This window comes from Rattus norvegicus, chromosome 20, assembly GCF_036323735.1.
Source record: "Rattus norvegicus strain BN/NHsdMcwi chromosome 20, GRCr8, whole genome shotgun sequence".
In the NCBI taxonomy this organism is placed as follows: Eukaryota; Metazoa; Chordata; class Mammalia; order Rodentia; family Muridae; genus Rattus; species Rattus norvegicus.
The window spans coordinates 11,945,519-11,954,238 of NC_086038.1; the positions used below are offsets into that span (position 1 = coordinate 11,945,519).

General features: G+C 50.3%; 1 long non-coding RNA gene across 2 annotated transcripts; it reads left to right on the forward strand.

The window, feature by feature from the left end:
• Window positions 1-487: 487 nt before the first annotated feature.
• Window positions 488-7,963, forward strand: LOC120098922 (uncharacterized). 2 transcript variants are annotated; one of them, XR_010060776.1, is made up of 3 exons: window positions 488-5,349; window positions 5,900-6,063; window positions 7,663-7,963. It is a non-coding gene; the product is annotated as an uncharacterized LOC120098922 (long non-coding RNA). The 2 variants fall into 2 exon arrangements; XR_005497697.2 differs by having other exon boundaries at window positions 5,900-6,005.
• Window positions 7,964-8,720: the final 757 nt, after the last annotated feature.

Below are 8,720 nucleotides of genomic sequence, written 5' to 3' on the forward strand. Positions count from 1 at the left end.
TTGACTGAAAGAAGCCAGTCACAATAGTACGTGTTACACACTACTGCTTCTATGGAGCCCAAGAACAGGAAAACTAAGTCTGTGGGGACTAGAAATTAGAATAATGGCTCTCTGAAGGAGAGATTTTTTTCTTTTACATTTGTTTGTTGATGCATCTGTACCACAGCATGTGTGGAAGTCAGGGGGCAATTTTCAGGAATCAACTATTTCCTTCTATCATGTGGGTCCTGGAGCAAATATATATATATATATATATATATATATATGTATGTATATATATATATATGTATATATATGTATATATACACACACACATACACACACACATATATATAAATGGGTGTATATATACTATATACACATAAATATGTTATATAAATATATAACATACAGTATTATAATGTATATATAATAAATATTATATATTTATATATAATAACATATTCATAGTACATAAGAGGCTCTACAACTCAATGAAGTGAGGCAACAACTTAAAGAATCGCTTCCCAGAAGATCCATAAATTCTGGTGGTCAACCACAGTGACCAGTGTGGCCACAGCAGGGACAGAGCAACTCAAATGCCAGCCCAGGGCTAAACCATAAAGGGCTGGCAATACCCAGTGTTGGTGAGGATGGGACTGGCTATGCACAAGCCACTCACAATCCCATGATGCTGTGCGGCGCCTACACTCTGTGGCCCTACATTGGAAAAAACACCATTTTATTTCCCCTCCTATGGGAACCTTTGAGTCCAGCCCTGAGTGTGCAGCGTGCACGTGACCTCCAACGTGGGAGGTTATCTTGGGAGAATGTTTTCAGGGTGCAACGCAGCATCTGGCGTGGCTTACAAGTGGCTCCCATTTCTGGAGAATCTGCTGGAGGAAAGGCTGGATGGGTTCCAGGCTCTAAGGGGAGATTTGGTCTTTTCCAGGCATGTGCTTCCTCGTTCCTGCTGCCTTTTGTTTCTGCTTCGATTCGCCACACAACCGCAGACCAGCATGGCACATAAAGACAGTCACCAACACAGCTCCTCGTGACTGGTGTTGAACTGACCTGTCTCAGCTAGGGGTCTATTGCTGCCGTGAAACACCATGACCAGAATGCAACTTGGGGAGGAAAGGACTTATTCAGCCTACACGTCCGCATTGATGTTCGTTAATGAAAGAAGTCAGGACAGGAACTCAAACGGGGCAGGATCCTAGAGGCAGGAGCTGATGTAGAAGCCAGGTGCTAGTTACTGGCTTGCTTGTGGCTTGCTCAGTCTGCTTTCTTAAACAACAAAAGCCTATCAGCCCAGGGCTAGACTGAGCTAGACCAGGGATGAACCCACAATGGACTGGGCTATCTCCTATTGACCACTAATTGAGAAAGTGCCTTGTAACTGGATCTCGGAGAGGCATGTCCTCAACTGAGTTTTCTCCCTTTCAGATGACTCTAACTTGTGACCCCAAACTAGCCAGTAGATGAACCAACCGTCTTCCTGAGCCTTCATCATGAAGGGGCTGAATTCGGAACGCCTTTCCAACGCACACATGCACTGTTGCTTTTAGCGACACTGAGGCGCAGAGGCCTTTACATTTACTGTTCTTCTCGGTACTAAAGGCGGCTCCCTGGCTTCCTCAACGGCCAACCTCCCCACGGCAGTGCCAGCCAGACGTTTCTGGAAAACACTGACTGGAGATTCTGGAACCAAAAAAAATCTCAAAGCAAGGTGGGGGCTACACTCTGGCTTTCTTCCTCGTATAAACCTCCTCCACCCCTGGAAAATATGGCAAGAGGCAGCCAGGGACTATAACACAGTCCACTCGGGAGTCAGCAGACGTAGGCGCTATGCCAGCCAGGGATGTGCTTTAGGGAAGTGGGGGGACCAGTCCCCTCTTCTGGCATGGTCTCCGCGCTCAGTGTGGAGTATGGTGACGGTCTCAGCCACTGAATGGGCAGAGTGGATTCATAGTAAAGATGAAGCTAACTCTGCTCCCTAGTTATATTGGGGAGCTTCCGTAATGCCCCCTCCCACAATGTCCCACCACAGCAGCATAATTCTGACAGCAGTTTTGCAGGCAAGTTCCTCCGAATTGGCCTGGGGAGAACTTGGCACCATTGCAAAAGCAGCAAAAGGGGCATACTCTCTTCTCCAGTCTTTTGCCCTGAACTCGCAGATAGAATGTCTCTTCTCCTCCATCTCCTACTTTCCACAATGTGGGGACAGCATTTACCCTTCTCCCCACCATCTCTCACCACCTGAGGACACAGCAAGCTGTCCCTCACTAGATGCCATACCTCGATCTCAGACTTGTAGCCTCCAAAGCGGGGAGGCGCACATGGGCTTTGTAAACTCGTGGTATTTTGTTATAGCAGCAAAAACAGGCTAAGACTGTCCCAGAAATATCCAGGGCCCCGCCTGGAGGCCACACAGCTCACAGTTCTCTAGTGATACCCACAGGTCTGCCTCCCACAAGTACTAAGAAAACAGCATGCTGAAGTCCAGACCCCATCGCAGGTCACAGGGGGGCTACAACGGGACAGAGCTGATGGGTGAGGCTTTCCTCGGATGTGTGTATGCAGACTGAGGGAACAAATGTGCCAAGTCACAAGTCTTGGAGCCCTCAAACTTGACTCAGATTCTAGTCATTTCCTATGAAAGCAGTATGGCCCAGGAGGTCCAGTGAGCTCGGGGACAGAAACGAGAGACCAGAAAAGGATCTCAGGAGATGAGCAGAACCCAGTCAAGGATCTGGGGTAGCAGTGTTCTCTAAGCATGTCTGCAGGGAGTCTTCTATTCATGTCACAAGTCTGTGTGCTGGAAGGGGGTGGAAAATAACTTTTTTCTTGTCTCAAAATGTTCCAGAACAAGAGGAGCTGTGTCCAGAACCACACACTTAACCAGGTACTGTTCACGCCACCTGGACTTGATTGGGGACCAGTGCCTTGAACGGGAGGAGGCTGAAACTGTAACAGGGTGGCTGGGGAGGTCTTATGGAGAGGGATGTGAGCCACTTTTGTCTAAAGAGCTGGTCCAGACCCCAAACTTCCTGAGAGACGCCATCCCTGTGGCCTGCAAGCAGGGTACCTGGTGGTATTCGGTCAGAGCTGTTCTGCACTGACTTGTTAACCAGAGAAGAATTTCCAAGCCCCAGAGACTACTCCAGCTAACAAATGGCTGTGTTTACAGCTAGAAAGAGGAGTCTCAGGAGATAAGCCCTAAGAAAAAATGGTCAAACTGCAGGCCCCGGAATACAGACATGTGGGAAGTGTCGGCCTGTAACGCAGACATGTGGGAAGTTTCATCTCTTGGAAAGGCAAGATGACAAGAAACTAATGGACTCTATTCTGGAGAATCCAGAGGCTGAGTCAGCTTACACCAGAAAGAACCCCAGGGGATATCGGCGGTCAGCGGGAAGGGACAGAGATGGGGCTGTCAGTTTCTAAATCAGATTCCAAAGGGGGGGGAGGATAGATTTTTTTTGTTGTTGTTGTTCTTTTTTTCGGAGCTGGGGACCGAACCCAGGGCCTTGGGCTCACTAGGCAAGCGCTCTACCACTGAGCTAAATCCCCAACCCTGGGAAAATAGATTTTAAAACATCCATCAGCCGTCGAGAACAAAAAGAAAAAAGAAAAAGGCAAGGGGTGGAGAAACCCCAATACATCGTAATCCCCAAAGCAGAAAGTTTATCTTTAATAAAAGGTTTAAAATGTGTGAGAAATTACGACGACTTTGTAAGTAGAGGAAACTCACATTTTGAAAGTTAGGATGGACGGGTCAAGTCACGTTCACACGAGGTAATCTAAAACACACCTACAAGCCAGAAGAGAATGGCAGGCCAGGTAAACACAGGCAGGACAGACGGTTTGCCTGGGAAGACTACACTAACCTAGGGTTTGAGACCAGAGGAAGCCACCAGGAAAGAGGTGAGGCGCTCTGCTGTCCCTAAGTCACCAGAACCCTGAGCTGAGCTTCATCCTTCCCAGGGGAGACCTCGTACCCTCTGCAAAGTGGGGCTTCCAGATGCCCGGGAAGGTGCAAACACCATAACATGCACCAGGTTTCTGTGGCTACGAACGGTTGATGAATTCCCGTGATCAGAGCCAGAACATGTCCTCCTGTCGCTACTCGTAATACTTTATGTTCTGAGAGAAGTTTGGATTTTACTAAGTGCTATTCTTTTTAGATCTGCTAAAACTCTGATGTAGATTTTCTTTCAGTCTGCCCCCCGGGGTCTGACGAGTTGGTACATATTTTGGTGTTAACATAAACCAAATTTCAGTGAAGGGCCTTCTCTTTGGGGAATTGGGGAAGGAAACATGAGAGCCAAGACAAATAGAACAAAACTCTGCCACCTGCCAACGGGAAGAGGCAGGCCCAGACCTTAGACAGTTCCCCGGATTCTGCGTGTTTCTCCAATGCTTAAACGCAATTTCTGACTTTATACAGAGTTGCGGCGTTTAAAATCACCGAGAACGTTTCCCAAGATGTGGTAGAGAGTCCGACATGAAAGGCATCTCTGAGAGAAAAATTAAAGCAGACGAAAACCTAATCTCCTCGCTAAATCTCTCCCCTCCCCACAGATGTGACCGCAGCAAGGCCAGCTCCAACTGATGACGCCCCCAAGGGCAGGAAGGCGAGGCAGAGGCTGTGGGAACTTTGAGAGGCCGAAGATCCAGCCTTATTATCTGCTGGTTACCGGGTTACAGAATTCCCTCAAGTAATTTTTTTAAAGAAGAAGTGGAGTATCAAATCTTTAAATGTGTCATGACAACCCACGAAAATAGTTTACACACGCCTCCTGGTTTTAACGAAAGCCAGGCATCATGAACAGAGGACGCTCTGCCTGCCTCGTATCAGGCACGGGTCTACGGCCTGCCCCCCAGTCCTCAGTCACCGCCTGCCACCCTGTGGGTCTCCTTCTTCCCCTCTTGGTTCTAGAACTCAGGTTCTGCTAGGGGTCCATGAGTTCTGTCTCCCCTGTGAGACGGGCTTCCCTCTGATGACCAATACCTATGGCCTCAGGCGTAGTAGGTTTTAGAGACCTACTATGTGGTAGGCAAGGGAGGGCATGACCTCCAAGTAAGAAGATAACTTTAGAATGACACCCCGCATGCTGGCAGAGTGTGCAGACAAGGCACCCACAACTGAGGACAGAGGAGATCCCACCCCGCCCCTCCTAGTCCAGAGCTCCCACATTAGGCTCTAAGGCTCCCTGAGGAAGCGGCAAAAGATGAGTTCTGTCCCCAAGAAGCGTCATCTGGATGGAACATGTGGTCCAGGCTGCTGCACTGTGCCCCCAGCAGTTCCTGCTTGGCGGAATCATTGCCACATCTCTGACCCAGGGCAGGGCGGCCCGTGCGTTGGTGAGCCTCTCCGGACCGTGTTAATCGCTCCTCAGGGTGAGGGGAAGGGCCCAAGGGAGCCAAGTCAGGAAGTCATACATTTGCCTGGCCACCATCCCAGACATATGGGGGAATGCTCAGCTTGGGGAATCCAGGTCTTTCCGTGGTCAGGACCGAGGGGAGAGCTGAGAAAGGCTGTATTTTGTGAAGACAGATTGCCCTCAAAGGGACCCCACATCTGGTGCTCCAGCACTAGTCCTGGCCAACCTTGCACCCCTAAATATGAAGTGTTGGATGCTGTGTCTACGGTTCTCATTCCTCATGGTGGAAGCCAGCCAGTCACTGGTCACTCCTCAGGAGCAAGAACCATCTCTCCCTACCCAAGGGTCCTTTCTCCCTCGAAGTGAAGTTTGTCTGAGCCTCTCATCTGGCCTAGGCCTGAGAAGGGATTCAGTACAGGGTCTGGGAAACCTACGTCTACAGTTCCATTGCCTGAGCAGGTAGAAGGTGGAGGGTGGGGTGTCTCAAGGCGCACAGACCTGACCTGTTCACCCCACTCCACCTCTTTCAGACGAAACTTGATGCCAGTGTGGTTGACTGAAACCCCTCACTTGCAGCTACCTCTGCTGTCAAAACACCACCTCCTCAGGACCTCTCTGTGGCTCCTCCCTGGCCAGGTGCTGCCTACGCATAAGGCCACTGGGTTGCCTGCTGTGGGAAGAGCTATGAAGAACGGTTGGTCATACCTGGGACGATCAGCTAGGAGTCATAGTACTGGCCCGCAGAGCTAGGATGTTTCACACTACCTGGGGTGTCCTGCAAGAGGAGACTGAGGCGTAGCTCATACCATGGTCTGTAGCTCATGGTCGCTCCAGCCTAAGTCTCAGAGAACATTAAGCCCAGAGAGAGCCGGGAGCTTACCCGTGCTTGGCAGTACATCCCTGGAACCACACATGGGTGAATCCCAAGTTGATGTACCCATTCTCTGAAAGCAAGAGGAAAAACTGCTAACTCACTTTGGATATGTTCTGGCCAGCCCAGAGTTGCAGAGAGATCCCCTAAACTGAGCCCCTTGTCTTCCCAGGCCCAGGATAAGGCCAGGCCCAACCCCCACAGGAAGCTGACCCTCCTCTTGCCTGCTGGGACTCATCCTTCTCTGGAACATGTCAGACAGCTCTAAATAAACCCAATAAGGAGGACACATCTGCAGGGGATCTCCTCAGAACCAGAGAGAAAGGGAGGCAGGCAGCCCAGGGTAGTCGGCCAAGCCCTGGGTGGGGGCTGCTGCAGGGGCTGGTGGAAAAACAACTAAAAACCACTGGGCTTCCCTCCCCCTCCCCCTCCCCCTCCCCCTCCCTTTCTCGGTGTATCTGTGTCTCTGTGTTTCTGCCTCTGCCTGTCTCTCTGTCTGTTTCCGTGTCTCTCCTTTTCCTTCTCTCTCTCACAGCATGGCCACTATCCAGGGCCCCAGGTGATCCAGGAGGCAGCCAGTGGGCCTCCTGCTCTGGCTTTTCCACTGGGCTGGGATTTGGTACCTCCTGGTTCTGGCCTTGGCTAGGGATGGGGGCATTGCCTTCCCTCTCCCCTTGGAGTGTGAGAGCAAATCCATGTGTCTTTAAACCATGCCGACCCAGGGTTGCTGAAACTACACTTCCGTACACAGAGAAGTTTCTTTCCGAGACAGCCAGCATCCTGTCCCTGTTCCCCAGGGTGCTTTCTACAAGGAGCAGAGAAAAACAAATCCTCCCTATCATACTATCTCCTTAGCTTGTCTCCCTCATGTTGATTTCCCAAAGTCGTGGACTGTTGGGTTCCCGGGGTCACAGTCAAGTCCGGAGGCCTGGACCAAGCCAGAGACATTGCAGGATGCCAGAGAGGCCAGGTGTAGCCAGGAGCGGGAAACGGGCCTCGACCTTTTACCCAGGCTCCAGGCTCTCTGTAAACATTTGTCTTAGTTAGGGTCACTATTGCTGGGATGAAACACTAAGATCCAAGCCACTTGGGGAGGAAAGGGTCACAGTTCACCATCAAAGGAAGCCAGGACAGGAACTCAAGCAGGGCAGGAACCTGGAGGCAGGAGCTGATGCAGAGGCCATGGAGGGGTGCTGCTTACTGGCTTGCTCCTCATGGCTTGTTCAGCTTGCTTTCTTACCGAACTCGGGACCACCAACCAGTCCAAGCTCAGCCTGTTTCCTTACGGAACCCAGGACCTTCAGCCCAGGGATGGCGCCACCCACAATGGGCTGTGCCTTCTCCCATCCATCACTCATTAAGAAATGCCCTGCAGCTGGATCTTATAGAGGCAACTTCTCAATTGAGACTCCCTCCTTTCAGATAACCACAGCCTGTGTCAAGTTGACGCAAAATCGGCCAGCACACCCTACCCTTGCTTGGCCCTCAGAATTGTCTATGGATCCTGCTTTGGGAAAACCAAGGATGAAGTACCTACGGGATGTGTAAATCCACCATGAGGTCCCTCAGGGGGGAATGTCCCTACAAGGTTGGAGGCTTCTGCTGCTGCTGGATTCCCATCCATCTTTGACAGCTCTTCCTCCAGGAATGTGATGTGGATCCATCATCAGGACCACACCCGTCACTTAACACTTCAACCCATTAAAACTAAAGTTAATGAACATTTGCCTTTGTCCCTGAGTACAGCATACTGTGTAATCGATGCCTCATTGCCCTCAGCCACCAGCAGGGACAGTCGGATGTCTACCGACAGAGCCCTTTTCAAGTGTCCATCCTGGTGACATTTGAGACGTTCACCGAGAAGAGCACCGTAGCCGGTTCTCAACCACAACCCACCCTGTTAACTCCACAAAGCACCCCAGAAGTCGTTCACCAGCACCTTGTCCCAGAGACCTGGAGCCACTGATTTCTGAAGACTTAACCTGTTGGCGGGCATCTTGTCAAGTGGAACCCTCAACACGTGGCTTTTGTGACTGACTTGGCTCCCTGGGTATAGCATTTTCACAGCAACAAGTTGCAGTGTGACCGACAGGAGCCCAGTTCCCTGTGACTTAACGAGGCGCCGGTCTGCAAACCTAGAGTGTTGGCAGCCCCTGTAATCTTAGCACTTGGGAGGTGGAGGCAAGGAGACTGAGAATTCAAGTCATCTTGATTACAAAGGAAGTTGGAGACCAACCTGGGATACATGAGACTCTGTCTCAAGAAAAATTCTATCTCTGCGCACATTGTGTTTATTTCCTTTGCCCTAGGGCCTGATAGTTTCCGTAATTTCCCATAAGCCTCCTGGTCACTAGGCTGTTTTTGGAGACTGACCTTTGTACATAGTTTCCCTGGGGATTTGTTGTTAATTGTTGATTTATAAGAACTCTTTATATATTCTGAAGTTATTTTGTATCCTGAATAGATTATATATTCTGCAC